Source organism: Gallus gallus, chromosome 3 (assembly GCF_016699485.2).
Source record: "Gallus gallus isolate bGalGal1 chromosome 3, bGalGal1.mat.broiler.GRCg7b, whole genome shotgun sequence".
Classification (NCBI taxonomy): Eukaryota; Metazoa; Chordata; class Aves; order Galliformes; family Phasianidae; genus Gallus; species Gallus gallus.
This window is the reverse complement of record NC_052534.1, coordinates 73025472-73050264: the sequence shown is the minus strand read 5'-3', so window position 1 is coordinate 73050264 and position 24793 is coordinate 73025472. Positions and strand designations below refer to the sequence as shown.

General features: G+C 34.6%; 2 long non-coding RNA genes across 2 annotated transcripts in view; one reads left to right on the top strand and one right to left on the bottom strand.

The window, feature by feature from the left end:
- Positions 1 to 1569: 1569 nt before the first annotated feature.
- The window catches only part of LOC112532165, a 59786-nt gene continuing 36562 nt past the window's right edge, over positions 1570 to 24793 (top strand). The window contains exons 1-3 of the long non-coding RNA XR_005858692.2: positions 1570 to 1920; positions 2140 to 2969; positions 5433 to 5614. This is a non-coding gene — a long non-coding RNA (uncharacterized LOC112532165). The remainder of the gene's footprint in view (positions 1921 to 2139; positions 2970 to 5432; positions 5615 to 24793) is intronic.
- LOC121110345 lies at positions 19942 to 22999 on the bottom strand. The gene is made up of 2 exons (XR_005858691.2): positions 22125 to 22999; positions 19942 to 20584 (listed from the first exon to the last, which is right to left on the bottom strand). It is a non-coding gene; the product is annotated as an uncharacterized LOC121110345 (long non-coding RNA).

Genomic DNA, 24793 nt, shown 5'->3' with positions numbered 1-24793 from the left:
TCAAAATAGATATTTAAAATTACATTAGAGTCCTATTTAAAATTAAATTGATTAATGGCAATTATATATCTGTATCACTTATTAATAATGAGAGTAAAAGAATATCCTCTGATTGGAGGAAACTCGAGAATCTTATCTCAGAGTGAATAGTATTATAAGTACAATTTAATTTCAACATTTGTTATGGTTTTTCAACGCATTAATTTTTTAGGGTTTTTTTTTTTGGAAAACTGACTTAAGCTTAACTACAAAGGAGATCTTATCTTTAAGTACATGGTAAAAACACAGCTCCAAAAGGTAGGAAGAAATGTGTCTGGCAGCTCAGTAACTCTCCATTTATTCTATCTGGCATTTACCCAAAGGTTCTTGGCCTTCAAGAAAAGGTGAGAAACTTTCAGCGCTGAAACATTTTTCATGCTGTTCTAGATTTCTGTGCTTAAGGAAGGACCTGGGGATTTCAATTCAGAGAAGTACAATTCAGTATGACCTGAAAGGCTTACCATCTTCTTGCTTTGATACCTGATTGTTCCAACAAGAAATGTACCAGAGACAAAAGGCTAAGTTCAACAGAGTTTGAAGTTGGCATCTAGAAAAACAAAGTTTTCATGGAGTATGCATACAATATTTACTTCCTTGCAAAATTGACTGAAACAAAGAGAGTTAAGCCTCAGTGGAGTCCCACTGTAAATTTTGTGACCATTTTTTTCTTTCCTATAACAGGTAGACATAAAACCAATTTTCTCAACAGTTTATGAAAATCTGAAAGAAAAAGATTTTTGTACTTCCTGTATTTAAAACCATCATATATGTTTTATATATATTTATACGCATATATATATTTATATATATATACATACAGTATAATTGAACATAATCTGAGTGTGTTACCCAACAAGAAAATGTGGACACTATAGTCACAAGAAAGTTTTTATTAACCAAAAGTCAGAAAGTTCATAAAGCATTTTATCAGAATTACCAATTTGTGTCAGATTTGTTTGCAATTTGTACTCCAATAGTAATTTCCATTCCTGACCCTAATAGAAATCAATTAACCATAGAATAGAATACAATAACATTATTATGGCATTTGCACCGGAACATGAATACAGAAATAAAATAGAGAAAATTCTGATACTGTGGCAAAAATCATGTTTGCTACTATGATCATCCACTCTGTTTCATCAGCAACATACTTTAGAGACTCTCCTGATCTCCTCTTTGCAGTTAGTAGGTCAATCTTGGTCAGGCTTGTATCCAAAATCTGTCAAAATTTAATTTCTAACAACAACCGAATATATAAAAGAACTATGAAGAACTGGCAAACAGGTTGACAGCTCTATAACTTCAACTGTTCTACTTTCTTTCCAGAACACTTTAGACCCTCTTTCTCCACTGTATACTTCTATAGCACCTAGCGTAAAAGCAGCATCAATAACCTCCTCATAGCGTGATAGGAGAGCAAATCTCTCTGACTTTCATTCATCTCATTTACATGACACCATCCCAACACCAATCTCCCCTTACAAGTTGTTTGCACCAATATGTTAGGTAGAAATGTGAAGCAGAAGGTGGGCAGGGAAAACGGTTGCAGGAAAATAATCCTTCATTTTCCTCTTCAAGACCCAAGGGAGTTTTTTTTTGTTTGTTTTGTTTTTTGTTTTTTGTTTTTTTTTATGAGAGCTATAGATGCTTGAAAATGTATTCTGTTCTCTGCTGTCAGTTGGACGTAGTGCTGTCAAAGCTTTAGTTATGGTGGTGAAAATTTCTGAGCTGTCTGTGTTGACACAACCCTCATGCTGTCCTTGGCTAGGTGAGTCTGGCTCTCAGCTCTGATGAAAGGAAATGAAGTTCCAAATCATTGATTTCACATTCAGCAAATGACAAAAAGCTGCAGCCTGCTTAAAGCCACTGACAGGCTTGGTAAGTTAAGAAATTATTTTAGTACTGAAATGAGTAAGATATAAAATGTTGTATGTGTACTTATTACTTAAGGAAATAAGCTAGGGTTATGGTAATGTTATATAACGTTGTCTAAATGGGGTATCTTTCTCCAAATTACTGTGTTGTTTTCTCTACTGTTTTTTTCTCCTTTATTGATGCATGTTCATCTTTTTTTTTTTTTTTTTTTTTTAACATGAGCCCACCAGTTCTGCTGAAATTTTTGTGGAGATCGGCTTTTCCTAAGCCAGCTGGTTAGTGGGTGTGAGTCATGGGCAGCAAGCAAAGACAAATGATAGAGCGTGATGATGATAATCCGTTGAAATGTAAGTAAAAGAAGTTCAAATTTCTCCTCTCAGCGGCAGGTGACTTTAACCCCCAAGGCACTGTGATGTGAGTATCTGTCATGTTGGTGTATACCTTTTGTGTAAATAAACATTCACTAGCACAGAGACATGGAAAAGTGTCATATATGATTCAGATGAATGCTTTTGCTGTCAGACTGTAGTCAGTATTAAGACCCTGGATGTAGTTATTAAAAACTCCACATAAGGTCTATGCTTTATCTCAGGATGGAATTATGAAATGGGGAAAAAAAATCATAAAGATTTGCAAGCTCTTCCCCTCAATCCCGTTTAAGAACAATATGCCTTTTTGAAAAATACCAATGGTCAAAGTCTTCAATAACTGATATTCCAGTATGAATATTGTAATATTTAAGTACAAATACTGCATAGAAACTTCTTTGTAGCAGTTGATTGATAAAGAGTATGGAGAATTCTAAAATGTTACTGCAGAGGAGATAAAAAAGAGAGAGAGAGAAAAAAAGAAAGAGTAAAAATAAGTAAGAAACCTTAATTAACACTTACGGCACAAGATCTGCCAACCTGCTGTGCATAGGCAGTAAATAAAAAAAAGGAACTCAAGTAATAGTCCGTGTTCATTCATCTGTCTAAGCTGAGACAAACGAAGAGTAGCCAGCACAGGGACTTAACAGAATAGCATCTTAATTGCTTATCAGGATGAGAAAGGTGAGTGGCTAACTGCTGCCAGTGAGAATTCAGTCTGTTCCCTTAGGAATCTGACTGTTTTTCTTAGCTATACATTTTATTTTTAACATCATTTATATATTTTTATAAGGTTATCAGCTTGAAGTTAGTAAACTGTTGAATTGAATTTATTTTTGTTTTCATGATAAAACTTTATCCTCTGAGAATTCTTTTCACAAGATTTCTCCTCTTATTTTTCTATAGTGAATGGCGGCAGGGATGCTTTTTGGAATAACCTTTTCTATTTAACAGGGTTGGGGGTGGACTCAGATGCTAGAAAGAGTTTGTTTCATTTTTCCTGCTGTAACTCTACTGAGAAGTTAAAATTCACTAGCTGGATTATTCTCTGTTTGGATATTTTAATTATGTTTGCTGTAGCAATCTGCCTATAGCTTCTTACTCAGCCAAAATGCTTTCTGAAACCAGTCAGTTTGGCTTGAATGACTAAGAAAAGAGCTTGAAGATTTAATGTAATCAGCACATTTTAAAAACTGGAATTATTATCCTTCATTTCAAACTGTTGCATTTCCTATGCTTTGAGAAAGATGTCTCAACTGTAATCAGAGCAGTTTCCTTACACCACAATCTCAGTTATTTCAAATCACAACTTCATGGACTGTCTAGTTGGGAACTTTTCATCTAGAATAATATCATATGGCTGGATCTTCAGAAGGTCAACATGTTTGTCCAGTATGGAATATTTTTCCGGAATGACTTCATTTTGCAAGCTCTGAACATTATTGGAAGGAAATATGTGAGATGTGGATATTCTTAAGCATAATCACCAAGATAACTTCTTGCCTCTTATCCTTTTGTTGTTGATTTGTGGGGCTGTTTTTTCTCTTTGGTTGCTCTGCATTTAAAGGCTACATCTTTTTCTCTTACCTAAGAATGAACATTTGGAAGAGAAATCTTTTTTAATTTTTGTTATTTTCCTTATCTGCAAGTGCTGATTCCAAGTGAATGAGTTGGGGTGGAGGGGAGGTTACACAAGCAGCTAGTGCAGTTTGGGCACTTCTGCTATCAGCCAGGTAAAATACCTTAGGCTGTCATAAAACCATGCAGGACAGGTACATTGGGGAGGGAAATCTCTTGCACAGTGTCTTGAGAAACCAGAAGAGTCCATGTTTAAGTGCATAGTTTAGTAATGCAGTTTGTCACAGGATGAACAGTTCTAGTAATATTTACCATTTTTATGTCTGTGCTCCCCCCATAACACAGTGGTAGTGAGGTAGCTCGATCTGCGTAGATCCCAGTGAATGCATGTATTTACTTGCCCAATATTTCATACTGAATTGTCAGTCCTAGCCAGATGCATAATCTTGTTATGCTTCTGTATTTGTGTTTTGTTTCAAAATGTAGCGTGCTAGTGAATTTGTGTGAAGAGCCTGAATTTGCAAATCTATAATAAATCAACAATTTCAAATAGTCTGTTCCGAATCATTTAACAGAATGTTCATCAGCTTCCTAACAGTTCTGTGCATCTAAGAGGGTTTTGCCCATCATCTCTAAAGCTGATTCTCAGTGGATACACTTCATAAAAGTAAAGCTCCATACATACTGATTGCTTGTCATCATCTTTAATGCTGTCAGTTTTTTTCCCAGTTCAGTTTTAGAAGATAGCTGAAAAAGCAAAATTCTTCCAGATAAGGTAATATCCACTTGTATATCATGAGCTGGGTGATGCATCCTCTTCTTGATTTCTGATGCAGTTTTCATCCTACTGTTACTATTAGAGAAGTATGTTAACATTTTGAGACTTTGGAGTCTTAACATTCTGAAGAAAATAGTTTGAAAAACAGCGTTTTCACTGATCACACAGTTGCTTAATTAATACTGTGTTATAACTCTGTAAAAAGTTATAAACAAACCAGCCTCTAAAGGCTTTGCATTTTATGAAATATGTGGTCAGGAATTACTTTTTATGATACACGACTTACTGAATCATGAAAATGGTGCTGATAAGCATTTAAGCTGGAAAGTCTTTTTAAAAAGGATGTATAGCAATGTCTATGAAAATTAGAAAACATAACAAACCGGAGTTCAGTGCATCTACAATTTGATACATGTTAAAAAAAGAATGGCAAAGGAAAACATTCCAAACACAGACATAAAATGTTGTTCAGAGAAACTGCACTGATGATGGGGAGAAAGGACATAGCTACACTGTTCACTGAAGCAATTTTAGGTCTTATTCCAAATAGTGGCATCCAAAAGAGAGTAGAATGCTCAACTGAATTGCTCCATTGTTTTTAAGGCCCCCATATATCAAGGACCTTACATAGCACTTGTTTTGATGCCAGCAAGGTAATAAGGAACACATTTTGCTGTCTTAATTTCCTGATTTAGTAACATTATTTCCAGCTTTGTAATCAAGGATGTCAATTTTTATATCTCTAAATTAAACTTACATGCTTTTAACTTTAAATATTTCTGTTGTTTAAGAGCGAAGTCGTGGAGATTGAGAAATATGAGACACTCTCTGCAGAAATAAAGGATCAACATGCAACGAGGCATGCTGACAGACTCCCAGAAAGCCGAGATGAATGTAGGAATATCAAGATTTTTAAGTGTGTTTCCTGTTTTGCTGCAGGGGTCAGCTTAAGGACAAAGTAACAGTTTACAAGGTAACGCTTCCCCAGAAAGATATTGCCTAATCTGAGCAAAAAGGCACTTTGCAGCTCTTGCTGTGCCCAGATAAATTATACGCAGCCAGGTGCAGGCTGGTGCAATTGCAGTGGTCCTGGTAGCTGCTGAATTGGATCTATGAAAAAAGTTCTCCCGGCTTGAATTTCTTGAATTAGGCTGAACAGTGTTTGAAACCAGAAGTCAGCTAGAAATAGAGCTTTGGTGTCTTTTGTTTTTCATTTGCTTACATTTTGATTCTATGTTAATCCTATATCAATCAGAGTTCTGAATTTGACGCTATAAAACACACCTTAGCAGTTTCTGAGGAAGGGAAAGGAAGGTGATACATATGAATGATTAGATGTTAGAAATCTCTTGACAATCCAGGCTTTTGTTTTTCTTTTTATTGTGCTCCTCTGCTGCCTCTCATCTTTTCAATGATTTTTCTTCTTATAAAATGCACAGGAACAGTGGCTGTATCAGAGCAAAGCAGTTAATCCAAAGCCACGGATGACATCTGGTCCTGGTTCTATCCAGTTCTTTGTTTTTAAAGGTTGTCTTAGTCATTTTTGTTATTTGTGTTTACATCTTCCTGTTATTGAATCTCCAATTGCATTCATTTGAAGTCATGCAATTCAGCTGAGTTCTCCCACATGTTTCTCCAGATCCTGATAATGTATTCAGGGTCTGTGAGCTGGGGCTTTCCATGACAGATCTTCAAGAGATCTTGAAATAATCTTTTTTGGCTAGCCCTGCAAAGAGTGTTATTTTAATTCTTAAGCCTTTTTCTTTTTTCCTGAGACAGTGATACAGTGCTTTAGTTCCTGTATGAGTGTTTTGTCGTCTGATCCCCATATTCGTTTTTGAGCATTCCCTTCTTTTTCTGATGTTATCACCTTTGCAAATAGTTTGAAGCTGATTTAAGGTCAGCCTGCCTTTTTTTTTCACTCAAACCATGATGCTTCACAATTTTTTCTTTCTTTGTGGAGGATGCGGTGCTTCTTAAGGGCTGAGTGAAGCTGATGAATTCACCATCACTTCGCAGACTTCTTGAGCAGTTTCAGCAATGCCACAGAATCCTCCTGTCAGACATTAACCTTAAATAAATGTTGGGACTTCTGAGCTTTGCTGTTTATGCAGTTCTTCTTTCTGGCTTCTCAGCAAGGTAGATCAGACAATAAACTGTCCTGCAGTTATCCATACCACCCATTGGTTTGCTCTTATCGGGGGACTGTACCCACTGTCTCATCCCAGTACATCTGACCCATCTATAAAAGAGATATTTCCTGTATGGGTGAGACAAAACTGAGGCACAGTACAGTCATCTGTCAATATCTTACTTCTGGTTATGTTTTCTGTGGCTTCAATAAGCCAGCATGTCCTCCTCCATGGTGAGCGGCAGTCAGCAGAGCCAGAGCTGAGCAGGCACAAGCTCACTGATGAACCCTGGTACAGGAGACAAGGAGCTTGCAGAACCAAGAAGTGCTCAGGAAAGATGTTGTCCGGAGGAGCAGCTCTGCCCTCTGCGCTTCTGGGGGTCTCGCTTACTATTTCTGTCTCAAAGCCATGACTTTGGTGCTCCAATCCTCCTGCTGTCTCTGGCAGCAGCACATCAGCCTGTGCTACAGCTGTCTCTGGCTTATTAGTATTTCTTATTTATTTATTGTAGCGTGTTAACAACCAGGAGCATGGTGAGGATCAAGGAACTGTGATGTACTAACTATAACTAAGCAGCAAAAATACAACAGAGAAATAGGAAGTTTGTGACAGGTAGATGTAGATATACAGCAGAGCCTTAGAGAGAGACAGCAGTTAGCTTCATTGGCAGGTCTCTGCCTGCCAGCAAGACAATTGTTTCTCATTTGAATTCATGTTTTTTTCCCTGCTGGTAATATGGCAAGTGTGTTGGGCTCCTTATCAGAAATCCATCTGAACTGGGCCTGCTGCCCTGCAGTAACGTGGCATTGCACAGTGCTCTGCAGCAGCACTGAGTTGCATTTGTCTCTGACATTTTGGGAGTTAGTGTTTTCTTGACACACACACACACACAAAAAATTCTTCTCACTGTAATTCTCCATATTACACAGAAACATTTACACATGCATCTCTGTTATATACGAGCAGCTTCATAGCAACAGAAAATGAACTAGAACTTCCTTATTCACAAGAAAAAAATCTTATCTATCCAGTCTCCCTACAAAGTTTTTCTTATTTTTTATTTTTTTAAGGTACAGTTCTTTCTTAACCAATCCTATGTCAGGTGAAAAGCAGAGACAAACACATTTCTGCTAGCATTCATAGTGCTGCATTCAAGAAGTAAGGCACTTTCCCTATTACACTGGAATAATTAAAGTTACTGCCTTTCGGGAAAAAAATCCAATTTTTTTTTGTTTGTTTTTTAGAAAGATCAAAGGTAAAATAACATTAAGAAGCACTGTGGCTTATTTCAGTTCTACCATAGTCTTTTATAACCAAGTTAAATGAAAAAAAAAAAAAAAGTGAATTAAATACAGAATTAAGTACTCAGGTACAATTTATGTGTCATTAACCTCAGATTAAATTCTATTACCAAGAAAATAAAGCTTCCAGGGGACTCAGTACATTTTTAAAGGGGAAATGGAGGGCAAATAATATTTCCATAATTAAAGTATTAAATCAAGTTAGAGAGAATGATCCAAATAAAATTACCTGCACATTGCAATATGAATCAGAAGTTGTAGAAAACACCATTCAATTTAGTTACTAATTGTAAGCGATTATTGCTTGAGTGATGGTGTTAAATTCTGAAGCTAGATCAGAGGTGGAATATTTTAGGCATAATGTTATGGCTGGCTGACAATTTTTCCCTTACTGCATGTGACAGCACTACTGCTATACTTAGTGCAAGACTGAACTTCTGTCTGCTAACTTTAAAAGGAGTTTTTAATTTTAAAAGAAGTTGGTCGCAAGGCATTTTCTGAGAGTGATCCCTCACACAGAAAGTCATTTGCTACTCCCTCGCATGATTCACTGAAGGCAGACTCGTTAACCTTTCTTAGAGTTTATTAAAGAGCTGCTCTTATTTCTCTGGCTTACGATGAAAGGGTTAGAAAGGAATGTCTGTTAGCTGCATATAAGACATTCTTATTTATCATCACTAATATTACATTTATCCAGACTGAATGGATTTTATTCTTCATTTTTGTATCTTTCAGTGGTATAGGGAAGCAACTGGAATAGCACCATCCAAAAAAACAAACAAACAAAAAAATTGGACAGAGTAAAAACAAAACAAACAAAAACAATAAATATATCTATTTGTTTAAGCTAGTAACATAAAATTCTTATTACTACTATTCAGTTTACAAATTCGTAAATAAATATAATATTTACTTACAAAATATTTACAAAATAGCAAATAAAACTACATTTGCAAACAAAACCTAAGTACTCCTCAGCAGGAGGAATACATGGGCTGATAAATATTTCCATTATTTTTAAAGTTTTGTCATGTTAAAAAACAAAGAAACAAATAAAAAACACATGTGCATACCTCTGCCCGTGAATGAATACACACACAGACACGGTCTCAAAGGTACAGAAAACTACAGAACAACCATATATTTAACTCCTGAAAATGTACCCTAAGAGTTCTGTGATATTGGCCTACAAAATTTTAGCTCTGCCATAAGGTAATACCCGAGAATTATTTTTACTTGATTAAAAATACAAAGTAATTACTTTTCATAATTCTGGCACTATTAAAAATAATTAAAAGAATATTAAACTGATGCAAAAGGGATAAAAGTATATCCTGTTTTCCTGTTTTCTGACATAATTTCTTGAACTAGAATACTGTCTTGTAACAGAAGAGACTGCAAACATTTCTCTTTTACCATATATAAAAAGTGTTGAGCAATATTCATTTTTTACTGTATAATATTATAATATTATATATAATATAATATAATATAATATAATATAATATAATATTATAATATATAATATTATAATATAAGCTGAGAAGAATTTTTGATAGATAGGAAAATTGAAATAAAATCTTTTGTGGGGTAGAGGAAAAGTGTACTCATATACTTCAATCAAAACGAGGCTTAATGTAACATTGAAAAAATGAAAGTATTAATACCAGGATACCCTAGATGTTTTTAGTAAGCAAAATATTTTTCTTTTTCTTTTTGAAAAGACAGTTTTATTAGTAAATTAATTTATTCTGTCAAGTTCAATTTTTTTTCTAGTATCATGCTACATTATTGGCCCTTGAGCAAAACAGAGTTTTGCAGTGTTGGACATTTATTTTCCAGAAAAAATAAGCCATCTGAACGAATCAAAGGGAAAAAAATTGTATATCAGAAGAGTTTGATGTCTGTATTTTATTTATAAATTTGAACTTACTTATTTTATGGAATAACTGCTAAAAGTATCTGGCTTTGTTGCCAATATTTTCCAAGCATTGTGGGTGAATGCATGTTTATAGATCTCTTCAAGTTTAACATTGGTGAAGGCGGAAAAAGCAGAAATTTTATATTTAATCTCCCTTAAATATTTTCTTTTTAATTAGTCATGTTACTATGCTGTTTTCCATACTCAAAGTTCTACAAGAATTAGGATTTCCCTCTCAATTTCCTACATATGTGAGTTTATGACATTATTTTCAACATCTGCTCTTAGGAAGAAAAGGGTTAACTATTGCAAAAGAGTAGAATTTTAAGTGGGGATCTTTGGCATTATCCCTGAAATTGTAACTTAAAAATTAAATAATAATTTGGTTCCAGCATTAAACATTCAAATTATTATATTGATTGACTCAACCAAATTATCTAATTAGAATTTATATCCAACTAGATAGCAATCTTCTTAAAAATTATAAAGATGGATTATTTTTATAATTAATGTGATGTTTTAATTTTAATTCTATATTGAGTCTACCTTGATTAATGTGATTCTGATATGATTTTGTTCTGACAGTCCTAGTAAAGCTTAGATTTGAGGAGATATTTTTGCAAGATGGAAAAGAAAAATAAAACAGAAAGAAGGAAAAAAAAAAAAAACTGTTTCTTACAATGATCAGAATAGGTTCATAACTGCAGAAAGTGGGTGGATACCCGGTGGCTGAATTAAAAAGCTAATCAATTTCTCCTAATTAGGTTGATTCTCACACATTCACCTCCTGCAATGCAACAGGGTGCAGTGGAATCAGCACAAAAATCTTGGAGTAGAATTAGTCTCTGTTCACTTAGACATGTTAACAATTCTCTACTTGTTTACTGATTTGTGTTAGTCTGCTGTAGCATCCTGATGGCAGCTGCTGATCCTCTTTAATCTGTATTTTAAATCATTCTTCAGTTCCGCATCACAAAATTTCTCTGTTTCTGGGTTTTTGTTTGTTTGTTTTGTTTATCTGTGTGCATGTGTGTGTATTTTTTTTACCTGACTTGAATAGTTTGATGAGAGAAAGCTAATGAAAATGCCCACTAACAAGCATAATGGATGTCCTTAACACTTTTGCAGGTTCGTCATTACTTCATATTGGTTTTCATTCTCTATCCAAACAAATCCAAGAACTATTTTCTAATTCAACCAGATTTATATTCTTAGCATACTATTGTTCAGACCTGACTTTGGCACTAGATTTCCTTTATAAAATGTTGCTCTTAATTCTTGGAGGCATTCTGAACTGTTTTGAACTTGAGATGTTTTAAGACTTGGATTTAACGCAGGTTACAAACCACCTGAGGAAGTCGTGTCTGGAGGAAACTAAATCATCCCCTTGATAGTCTTGCAACAGGAACAAATTCTTGAGCACCTCTCTATCATTTCCCCAAATCCCAATAGCGTTTAGACCTTTCATGAGCTCTTGATCCATTTTTAACTCCTTGAGTATTGAACTATGAAGTGATTTTTTTTTATAAGGTGTATTGATTTAACCTTTTGGCAGCCCACTCTTTAACCTCATGTGGAGGATTTCACTAACTCCAAGTTTTCATTTGAATTGACATCTTCCTTGACATCTGACATGATTGCCAGGAATTTGTACATTTAATTGCTCAAACGCTCAGCAGAGATGAACAGGAATGACCCCTCAGACTTCAGTGGAACAATAAGAGTTTAGACCAGCTTGCAAAGCTGGAGTTATATGGGCATCTGAGATGTTTCACTTTATCTGCCTCATATGTTAGATTTTGGACTAGCTCAATTTACATGCATTCTTACCAAATTCATACATAATTTTTTAGTTCACTACTGTCCTAATAAATAATAAAATGTTTCCATTTTCTCCTTCAGTCAGCACCAACGTTTACAGTTTTGGATGACCTCAAAAACTAATTCTGTCTTTTGCTTTACACATACCACATTCACACCCCCATGGCCTCCTCGTTTGATGTAAGGAAGCCAAAGGATTTCAGGTGAGATGATACTCTGGGATGTTCTCCAATTTTGACTGACTCTCAGTGGAATTTTTTCAAGGGTACTCTTATGTCCTGAGTTCCCAAAGGAAATAAAAAAGTCTTTGCTATATAACTTCCCTTTGAGCCTTTGAAACTCCTCTTTTAAAATAATGTTCCAGAAAAGAAGAAATTAATATTTCTAAACTTTCACCTCAACCAATAAGATCTGCCTAGTCTTCAGATGAAAGTTTCACCAAGAAAAACACCATGAACTTTTTTTGACTTGATCCATTAGAGAAGATGAGAAAAATGAGAAAATTTCAGATGAGAAATCAAGAAACTTTAATTTGATGATTTTCAAAATTTTATTTTCATCAGATGAGATTTGAGCAAGGCTCTAATCATTATAATATTGCAAGCATTGTTTAATATGTTGCATGTTATAGTTTCCTACCATATCTTGTATCATATACTCAACAATTTCAAATGCTCCATTGAATTTCATGTATTCAACTCAACATTCTTTATTAATCTTATTTTATAGATTTTCTTAAGTCTTCCAAATGCTTTGTTTGCTTAGCTTGCTTTCTTCTTCTTTTCCCTTCACTGTACTGCAAATTAGTATTTCTAAGGAAAGTGTAATCTGAGTACTGGGATGGAATTTTACATATATTTAGATGCAGTTTTGGAATCTGGGATAAAAAAGTTCTACCAGCAGTCTGGGATTTGTGGTAAAGTAACAAGAATGATGTTGCAATTTAATTATGGTAATTCTAGAGGCTGAAAAATATAATTAGAATGTACCAGTCCTCATCTCATATCACTCATTACGAGTGACAAAGGATTTTTAATAAAGCTCTTACTGCAAGTTGAAAAATTTAGCATGGTAATCATGAAAGCCTTTCATTACAATTCAGATATATTGGGCTATATCAGACATAGAAGGATCAACCAAAATGACTAAAGGAAACTGTGAGAGAACTCACCTGGCAAACTTAAAAAATGGAAGTGACAACTCCCACTTAAGAAACCTAAACGTAGCAATAACGTGGACTCCTACAGTTTGGAAAGCCCTGTATTAAGTCTGAGTAGCCTTCCACAGAATGCCTATGACAGTGAGACTAAATAAGGTCCAGGGATTTTTATGTCATAGAAGATCTCTCCTATTCCAACATAAACTTTTGTTTCCCTTATGTACTTCAGAAGATATGCATGTTGGCTGTGCAACATCTGTTCATGTAGTATATGTCCAGGTATGAGAATCTCCATTTCATTTTGCCAGTGCACTAATGAGAGAAGGTCTCTTTAAAGGAATGGTATGAAAAATACTTGCAAGAGACCAAAACTTTTCTGGTTTTTCCCTTTGCTCACATGTAATTTTCTCTGTTTAGTTTCATGGTTTTTTTCCCTCTTTTTTTTTTTTTTTTTCCTCCAGTTACCCTTCTTGAATGTCTGTATCCTGTCTTGATTTTTTTTTTTTTTGTTTTGTTTCCTTTCCTGAATTTATAATTTGTTGTGAGGTATTCATGATAATGCTGACCATGAAAGGCATGTCCTACAAGCATACTGCTACAGTTTAAAACTGATTGTTTTTACCGAGAATCTCTTGAATCTCTACAGATATAGTGAAATACCCTCAAGACCATTAGATTTGCCTCTTCAGTGTCCTCATGCCCTGTGGAGCTCAGGTTTTGGACTGAGAAAAACTAAGATGACTCTGAGGAGATTGGTACCGAGAGTGTTAAGATTGATTTGAAGTATGAATGGAAATGTGAATGTGTAAACACTGCAAACAGTGCAATGAGGGTTAAGAGAGTTGCATGTACTACTAACAAAAAACACTTTTCACAGCAATAAAATTGAAAAATGTATTGTTTCTACTAAGGTTAGAAAGCCTGCACTCTATAAGACCACAGCACAGACAACTTGTTGGCAGAAGGCACTGCAGTGTGACAACAGAAGGATGAATACAAAGTTACAACACATCAAACACGCTGTATTTCTCCATGTCATTATTCCTCCTGTTTCCCCAAATGGAAGGCAGGCTGTAACTGTAAAGATATGTGTATTCCAAACAAGGAAAAACAGGCAATGTGGTAACCTTGCCTAATGTTTATGGAGGCTTAGATAAGTAAAATTCAGATGTCAAAGAGTCACGTAAGTTACTGTAGGTATCTAAAGGGTAATAAAAAGACCAAACAAGTTTGTCATCACTAATAAAAACTGCTACAAGAATTGTGGTGAAGCCTCAATAGCTGGCATATAAGTAGCCCTGGCCAGATTTTCTGAACCCCCAGCTTTGTGGTTTTGAAGGCTGGAGTGCGAGCACAAGTGAATGAAATCTCCTTGAAACATGGCGAAACAAACATCACATTCTCATTTCTTAAACTTTCACAGTGAGGTTTGTAACATTCATTTCCTATGTAACAGGCTCCCAGGGAGGGAAAGGGGGACTGTGTAAATCAGCCAGGCAGATGGATGAGTAGAGACCATAATTTAAAGTTACAATGTGTGTCTGACAGCATGGTTAAAAGCATACCCAACTCTATCCAAGACTCATCCCTAAATTTTCTAGCATTTAGCATCAAAAATTGCTTCGTGTTTACTTAGTTTCATAACAGAACTTCTCACATGAATAATAAACACAAAGCATTGCAGTCACTCTTATTTACGCTCCTTGGTTTGGTGATAACTGGGTGAATTTTGCTCAAGATCGACTCTAGTAAAAATGCTGGAGAAAGCTCTACCAGGGCAGACTTGTTCTTTAAAAACAGTCAAACATTCTTCATTTGTATTTCAAATATCTGTTCTAAAAATCAGATGCTATTATGAGGACTAGAAAAAAGTGCTCATACCATTAAATGAAAGTGCCTAAGAATTTCAGGTATCTGAAAAGTTAGACAGAAAATAAATGACATTTCTGAAGACCTCAAGTGACACATAAATTTCTATAAATTACATTTTCTATTTCCCATAAAATCTGAATTTCTTGCTAAGATTTATTTCTTCTTTTATTTGGATAATTCTTTATTTCAGGTATTTTGTTTGCTTTTTTAATGACACACCTTTCTCTTTTGCACTATTAATTTGACTTGATTTCATGGACTTCTACTATTCTGATTTAAATCAAAATTAGAACTCAAATCTAATCCATGGTCTCAACAACGACATTTAAAAAGTGTTTTAAGCAAGATTCATTTCTACATAGAATAAGTTCCTGGTATTTTCTTTAAGTTTTTACATTTGTTTTTAAGATTTATGTATGTTTAATCACTAAAAGTGTTTCAGGGACTTTCATTTGTTTTATTCACTTTTTTACTTCTCACAAAGATTGTACAAAATAGAAATAAAGTCTTAACAGGAAATTAGATACCCTATCAATTCCACTTAAAAAAAAAAAAAAAAAAAAGGCAAAAAAACAGTGTGCAATTTCAGATAATTACTTGTAATCCTTAGTAATCCTCCACAGACAGCGTGAACTGGCAGTCATCAGTATGCTTTGAGCCTTTTATTTTGCATACACACCAGGATATGTAGAACATCAGTGTCCTTGCTGCCTTTTCAACTAAAATATGGTAAATAAAATAAGATAAAAATCAAATCAAAGAACTATTCAACTTCAGTTCAGAACTAGGAAAAAAAAAAAATGAACATGAAGCAACAATTTTTTCTTCTCAAAGAGTTACACGGAAACAAAATATGTGAATCTTTGGAGAGGTTTTCTTTCCTATTTGAAACCCTATCAATAATTAATTGTTCTGTGTTCTTACAGTTCTGAAAGAAACAAATTCAGGCCAATATAACTGATTCAGTTTGAGGTTTAGATTTTTGCTTTTCTTGAAAATTAAAAAAAAAAAAAATCAAGAGAAAGTTATCTGTGGAACTAATTGTTCCACATATTTTAATACAAGCAGCACAAAAGAAAAATAATCAGTACAAATTTCAGCATTCATTTCCTCATGCCACCTATCACAAAACTTGTCAATCGAGCACTCAGCTGGAAAAGGGTAGAGGGTAGGTGCTTGCTAGGTTCTGAATTAATAAGCTTTCAATTTATACAGATTAGAACATATTCACTTTTTGGTCTGCTTCATAACTTGCAGACTAAGACATTTTGCTGAGAGGGGAAAAAAATTCTGGTGAGAATTCTGTTCTCAGTCAGAGACAGAGCTTGACTGTAGCTTTTCCCTTTCATTAAATTTCCTCCAGTTTAGTTTGAATTCAAAGTCTGGTTTGAATTTTTGGAATTAAACCTGGATACAAACACACTTCTCTGCAGATGAGAATCAGAGCACGTTATAGGAACAGCTAAAATACTCTGATATTTCTGAATACTTCATTTATTTCAGCTGAAAGTGCTTGCTACATTTCATTTGAATTTGTGAGTAGTGTCGGCTACTAGGAAAAAAAAGAATAAATTCTTCCCTAAGAACAAAATTAAAAATATGAAATTAAATCTTGATTTGATAACAAAGTGCTGTGTAGTCAAGGAAACCAAAGTTTCCTAATAAGAAACGAAAACCTATTTCAAAGGCTTACTCTGTCCATGGCAGCAGAGTTGGACTGGATGATCGTTAAAGTCCCTTCCAAACTACATCATTCTATGACCAATTCTATGATTCCATAAAGGCTGCATAAACTCTGCATATCTGCAGAGACTGAATCCAGTAAAACCTTTTTCAGGTAGATCTTCTCATGCAACCATCATAAGAGTGCATGAGAAGACACTTAAAGACATTGTGAATTTATCTATTCTAATAAACTAAACTTTGCCAAATTGTTACACCATTAAGTAGTCAGATTATTTCTCATCATAATTTTGGCTTGAGCAAATCAATAGACTCCCAGGCACTTCCTAGGCAGGGCAGGAAGTCACTACGGAGGCTGAGCAACCTTTTACAGAAAGGGTTGTTAAGCACTGGAATAGGCGTCCCAGGGAGGTGGTTGAGTCACCATCCCTGAATGTGTTTAAAAATTGTTTGGATGTGGTGTTCAGGGACATGATTTAGCAGAGGGATGTTAGAGTTAAGATAGTTCGGTTAGGTTGTGGTTGGAGTCAATGACCTTTAAGGTCTTTTCCAACCTGAGCAGTTCTATGATTCTATGAGGGCACTTCCAGTTATTAGTTTGAATTCAGATGCTATATGATGAAGGATATGAAAATTTATTAATGACTAATTACATATGATTTATTTGTACTAGTTGTCCTTAAAGTCAGAGAGTAGGTCTCAACGCTGCTTAATATAGTGCTACTGATATGGCCGTGAGTCCTGTTTTATCTGAACTTAGCTTTTTTTCTGCCTTGAAGAAAAGAAATTTGACCAGTTGGAAAAGAAGGAATTTGGCCATTTGTATTGCATTAGAAATAGTTGCATCATCAGGACATGTAGTAACAGGATGAGCGGTTTAAACTGGAAGAGAATAGATTTAGACTAGATATTATGAAGAAATTATTCACTGCAAGTGTGGTGAGACAGTGGAACAGGATGCCCCCACTCTGGAATTGTTCAAGGCCAGACTGGATGGAGCTTTGAGCAACTTGGTCTAGTGGGAGAGTTGGAACTAGATTATCCTAAAGGTCCTTTCCAATCCAAATCATTCTATGATTCTATGTCCAGAGAAATAAAAATTAAAATGAAAAAACAATTATAACTCCTTGCACACAGTTATCAGGAATGCATTGTATTGATTGCAGAGTGTAAGTGAAGAACTTACTGAATATATCTGAAGAAATTTCTTCAGTTTAAGCTGGGTGCACATGTATTCAGTATCCACACGGTGTTTTCAGAATATGACTCAGCTGTTCATGCACTAGATGGTTTCTGGCATGTTCATTCATATTTCTGCTTAAGATTTTGAAAAGAGTAGAAAAGCAAGGGGATTGATGTTTACTTACTTGAATCTTCAGGTTATTGTCTAGAAACTTGAAAATGAAATCTGGTTCATGATGCAAAACCTGTCATTGATTTCAGTACGACCAAGATTTCTCTCTTTCAAGTATTGCAATTGTTACTGCACAATTATGCTGAACTGCATATAGTTCCGATATCATCAGGTTTTAGATTATGGTGACATAAATGAATGGAGGTTAGGGTAGAGGAATTATATAGAAAGGATGCTTTGAGGATGCTACTGCACAAGCAGAGAACCAAGGTGTAGAGCAAAAACTATATATGCAGATAGAGATGAGATGACTCATCACTTTGAGCCACTTCAGAGTAACTTATCCTAGACCGAAGAAGAGGAAGAACAGTTATGGTCATTGGCACACCTCTTTACTTACAGAGCTTTTGAACTGACTGTATAAAATATAGTGGGAGATATAAAAATATTTTCAAAAATGCATATGAACCAATTAATAAGAAACTATAAAATATGAAAACTAAGCTGATACTCCAAGGAGTAGTAGTTATTCATCTTGCATACAATATGAGTATGTATAACTGTGTCACATGGTATTACCTCAGTATATAAAAATTTCTTATGATGTATCAAGTAAAAAAAAAATTCTTAAGAATGGAGGATATTCAGGGTCATTTGGCATCAATTAAGTTATATTTATATATATAAATCTCTGAATCCACATACTGTAGACTATCTAACGTATTCACCTGAATCTAATACTCAAGAAGCTGTTGAAAATAACTGATCCACATTAGTCTGCACATGCATTGTATTCAACTGTGATATTTTATAAACCCAGTTAATGATTTGTTGCCAAAGGATGAAAGCTTTGTCTTCATTCTTTATTTTCCAGGAAAATAGTTGTTTTGTAGTGGTACAGGAATATCCTGACTTGTAATACTGAAAGTTCAATGCTGTAGTTCCCCATCAGCTCAAATTAAACATAATTGCCAGTGACCTCCATTTATTATCACTTACAAAGCTCAATAGTTAACAAACAGTAATTAATCTCATTTTATGACAGTAAAGAGGAAAAAGTAATAAGAAAAAAAAGCCCTTAAGTTTTAATGTGGTTTTTATTCCATTTTTGACTAAATTTTCTTCTCAGAGTATCATCCTTTGAATAAGGTTAGCTACCCCCACCTAGTGGGCAATATATTTAACAAAGTAGTAAAAGAGAGCTGCCTACACTTTGCAAAACTGTGTGACAGTAATTTTTCCTATTATAATTAAATAATGAATATGATTTACAACATCTGTGTAGATTAAATAATTTGGAGTCACGTGTTATGTTGATTTTAGGTGGAGTTTAAATGGTTGCATTCTGCTTTACTGCACGCTGTGTATGTGTTATTATGTCTTTGTGGTGTTCATTGCCTAAAACAAACCTGTTTGTTTGTCTCAGAAAGTTGTCACACCTCTAGAGTTAGCAAATGCCTATAAAGATTTTTTTAAAAGCTATTTCATTATAGAAGGATGGGAAGAAATTTTTATAAATAATATCTTTCAAGAATTCTTTGCTTCTTATTATCATTGAAATTATAATTGGAATATCAGAAAGTGCCTTATCTCAGTGATTACCTCTCATCAGTTCTGGTGAATGCAGTACAAACTCTGCAGTACAAATGATTATGAAGAGCCTATTAAAATGTATGTGACTTGGACTGTAAGGCTATAATAAGTCTGTAGAGTTTTGGGCATCTTCAAAACCAAGATGGAGGTGACTGCATCCATTTTGAATCCACAGAGTAAAACATACTTTCAAAGAAATAAGAAGTTCTTACTCTCTTTGAAATAATGAGAAGGAAGGAAATGGAAATGATGTATTCTTGTTCTATGTTGCATATAGAGCACTTGCCCAGCAAATGAGAATCTCACGTTTGATTTTCTTTTTATTTGTGGAATGCTTTACACTGCTGAGGAAGTCACTTACCTTTCACTTGCACTGTGTCTGGGCTTCTGAATCAATTATTACTTTCTGCAAATACGGCTCAGCTACAAATGGAAGAATGTGGAAGACATAGAGTATCCCATAATCCTGTTATCATGGTATTTATTGGTTATGTCTATTCCAATAAATTTAGGAGGACCAAGGCATATGGTCTAATACTAGCACTTTTTCATCTATTCTGTTCAGTCATCAACCTGCTTTCAGCATTGATTTGGCCCATACCAACTAATATGTCCAGATGATTCAAGAAATAACTAAGCCAGAATTTGTTCCAGTTAAACTAAATGAATGAAACCAAATTGAGGCTTCCATCATAAGGCAGTGAAGTATACCACACCACTTACTTTTGTGGTCCTGCTGCATACAATTTACTCATATAAAATAGCCATTGGGAATGAAAGTGCTGAAAGTTCAGACACTTCCACACTGATGAGGCCTGAACCCTGTGCTCTGCTGCCTGGAGTCTGCCTCTGCCACTAAAGTATTTTCCAAACAGATAGATTTTAACTGCTTGTATTCTAAGTGAGAAGAATGGCCTGTGTGTATGAACCAAAAAGGAAACTGAAAAACAAAATTCCAGTTGCACAGAAGTGGTTGAGCAAGACCCTGAAGGAAGGCTCTGGCCTCAGTCTTTGATGCTTTATATTCTTTCCGTGGAAAATGCATGAAAAAACTCAGCATTCTGGTCAGTGTTCTCTCCATCAGCCTTGGCCTCATTCCATCCCATCCTAGAGGGGTAGATACAGGGATACTTGTAACATCTTAATGGAATAACTGATTTTCAGTTCTGAAATTAGGTGTTTAATTTACAGTGTTTATAACTCAAAATGTAGACCTAGGTCTAATTATTCTGTTTATTAGAGATAGTGTAAAAATAGTGCCAGGATATAAACTTGAAGATAAAATGGTGAGAATTTGAAGGTTTTAGAAGTCAGAATTTTTGTTATTTAGGTATTTAAAATCTGCTTGTAATATTAACGAAGTGTAAAGCAGATTCCCAGAGCAGGTCTAAATTTCTAATACATAAAATATACTTAAAAGAACAATAAAGTGTTCATTTTTATTTCTCATCTTTATTTATCATTTTCAGCCATATATTTTTTTAAAACATATTACGAAATGGAACAAACATACTTAGCCTATTAGGGATAAACATTCTGTGATGCTTGCTGCTCAGAATGATGCACAATATTATTGGAATTAAAGAGAATGATCAGATAAGTGGAGGACAATAAACCTTATGCTTGGAGTTAATATCAACCATATTTCACCTATTTTTCAGGATGCCTTTATGTGTAGTAGATCATAGAGTAAAATAAATCTGAATATACAGATTTTGCTTTTGTGACAGAATCTCACAGTAGTCACACAACAAGACAGATATTTTTGTCTAAATTTCTCTTGGTTTTACTTACATATTCACTACTTTAAGAAGTTACTCCTAGCCAAGTATACCAGGATTTTGCTCTGGAACCCTGCCCATCTGCTATGACAGAAAAATAAAGATTTGGGATTGATTTGTACTTGATGTGTACTTTGATTTTAATGTGAATAGGTTTTGTGATATTTTGACACTATACAATAATAACTAGTATAGTTTGTAAGTATTTCTGAGCTATGAAAATTCTGTATTATTCCCTCCTGTTTCCACACTCCATCTTACAAATAGTGTATTCTCAAGAAATAAAAGAAAATGCTTGTCAGTGAAAGGAAAACTTAGCATATCCATGTAAAAATTTCTTTCAATATCTTTTCTAAAGTATTCCTTTTCTAAAGCATTCCCAAATGCCTAATTATACTCCAAATACAATCTATGACCTTTTATAATTGTAAATCATTTGACACTTAAGATTTAACCAACTAATCATTAGTAGATGTCATGCATAATTCTAACACGCACAATGTCTGTTTTCTGAAATTTTTCAAGATTTTGGGATTTAACTCAGTGTAAATAACTTGAATGTATTAAAGAAAAGTATCTTCCAAAACTCCTTAAAAATGTATTTTTAAATAGAATTGTTATTTTAAAATAATAAAATCTCTACATAATCTGACAAAGTAATCTGACACAGTGTGGAAGCAGCAAGAGTATTTTGGTCTGTAATCATTAAATGTCAGATTAAAATATATTGAAGGCTTTTCACGTTGCCTCCCTTGTCAAATTGTAGATCATTGTTCAGACTCCCTGAAATGATTTTGTCCAGAAACGCTGTTTCCTTTCCTATCAAGATGAAAAAGGTCTTTGCCAAACAAAAGAAATCTACTTACAGTAACAGTAAAGGATATCTTTCTGTCTAGATTGGTTCAAGGAAGATCCTGCAAAAGCTAATTAGAAGTTTTTTTTTTGTCAGACAACAGTGTACATTTCAAGCAATTATTTTTCAGTGCAGTTTTTCAGGAAATTAAGGGTTTTTTTCCTTTTTAAGTAAATGAAGATTTTTTTCCTACATAATAGCTATTGCTAAATGACTTTAAATAAAAAGGGCTTGGATTTGATGCATAGACTTATATTTTAGACATTATGAAATTTTGCTTGCTGAATGTTCTATCTTATTATAGGTTTGTTAATTGTTACACTGAAGAACAGAAAGAGTGTAATTCTTATAATCAGCTAAGAGCATTCTGCACTGAAACGGCCTTAACTGTCGTATGAAACAACAGAGAGCACATCCATTTTACAAATGGATAATAAAGAGAATAAAAAACTAGTGATTTTCCTAATAAAGGGAATAAAAAACTAGTGATACAGGGGTTTCATGTGCAGTGATGTCACAACAATCAGCTACAGGTCTTCGGGGGTAGGAGGAAAGAGGGGAATGATTATTTTGATTCCTTACCAATAGTGAAAGTCTTATAATAAAGTGCTTTCAAAAAAAGTCAAGTACATTACCACAGCCAATTAGGAAGGATTACTTTTTCCTCTATCACTGTATTAACTTTCAGTTATGACTATTCTGCAGAAGTAAACAGTTAATTGAGACAAAAGCACATTCAGTAAATAGTAAAAAGGCAGGGTGCCAAGTTAGGCACACAAACATAGATATGTATATACATAATAACATTAGTAACCTATTTTGTAAATACTACCCAGTAGTCTTCCTGTGCTGCAGTTACTTGCTAGCAGAGCCACAGCGGCCAGAGAACAGGGTAGTGTATTATTCCATGTACCTTAAGTGGCTGCATGGCTGCTGCCTACAGAATATGAAGCCAACAGTCATAGGGCAACAAATATCCACGAAGAATCTGCAGTGACTCAAATGACATTAAAAGCAGAGGAGTACAGGGAGAAGCAGAGTAGAATAAATATTTTGCCTCAATTCTGATGATCAGGAGCTTCCTAGCTGTCAACTGTATAACAAATAAATTTGAGTATAATTGAATTAAGATATATGTGAATCATCTTGTCTGCAAAAAGCACACTGCTACATTTTCAACTTTTTTTCTTGTGAATACTTACTGATTGCCTCTGCCATAGATCTTAAACTTCTGTAAGTGAACACAAAAACAAAATGTGCTGCACCAATGGTGCTAGGGATAACAACTGGGGAGGATGAAAATGAGGGACAGCTATATTTACAAGATTGTTTTTGATATAGACAGCAATGTAGCATCACATTTTCTGTTCGAACAAATGTGAGGCCACGTCAAAATACAGTGATTATCTATTGGCATTCTGACACACATGAATGAGTAAACAGCAAGACAGAAATGGAGGTATTTTACTGACTATGATGTGACTGAAGCAGATGCTCCTGAGCTGGTAATGACACTGCAGTTGTCGATCAGGAGTGTCTTGCCCTGAATGTGTCAAGTACCATTGCACTTCCCTTCTCTCTGTCATCCCTGCCCTACTTTTCCATGAGGATCTTTATGTATCTTAGTACTTTTTAGTTCTTGACAGTGGCCATCCATGACGAACTCAGTGATATTTTATTTGCAATATTCACAAATACAATAAGAAATGCAAATTTTTTAGGTCTTTCTAAATTTTCATCTCACTAAAATGAACTCTGCTTCTGATACTATTCAGAAGGTTTCATAGTCACATTAGAACATTTTGTTTTTGCATAACTTTTTTCAATACATATATATTGTTGTGAGTGGAATATAGGTGAAGAGAATGTATGAATTTTGCACTACAGTAAGACTAAGACATAGATTCATAAGGATAACTGCAGCTTGCTTCCATGTGGGTCCTTGAATGCTGAAATCTAAATCTCTGTGTACCAGTCTGCCTTTATCCGCACACATTTGGAAACTCAAGCATCAGGAAACAGCACTGCAAATATTAATAAATAAATAAAACAAACAACAACAGCAACAACAACAAAAAACAATCTGAAGTTACTGTACACTTATTCCCTTATTCTTCTACACATTGAGAAGGGTGAGTATTGTGTGCTCTATAATTTAGAGGTAGAGCAATAGCAGCCTGGAATGTATTTCTGTTTTTTTTAATAAGCATGATAAATCCACTTACTCATGCACTATTTCTACTCCGCTGACTTTCATGTGGCATTCATATCTATATATGTGATTTTTATCCATTTATACCCACTTACCATGATGCAATATATCCCCTTAAGTCACCTGTGATCTTCTCATGAACGTTTTTAGTCACAGAATCATGATTAGTGTATATTAGTAGAATCACACACAAATCTGGAGTTTCTTAGAATGCCTCAAGCAGATTAAGTCATTTTAAAACCATTCTGCTGCTGCTAAAGATAGACCACACAGCTCCAACAGTTTCCCTGAGCCATGTCTTCCTTCCAATCCTCAAATTCTGGCTGTTGAAAATTAAAAATGAAAGATTAAAAAGTTGCCAGTATAAGGAAAACAACAGAAACATGCAGACAGAGTATGAGATGCAGGCTGGAGGACAACTGAGTGGAAACTTTCACTCCCTTTCCAGAAAAGCTTTATTTTTAAGTTAC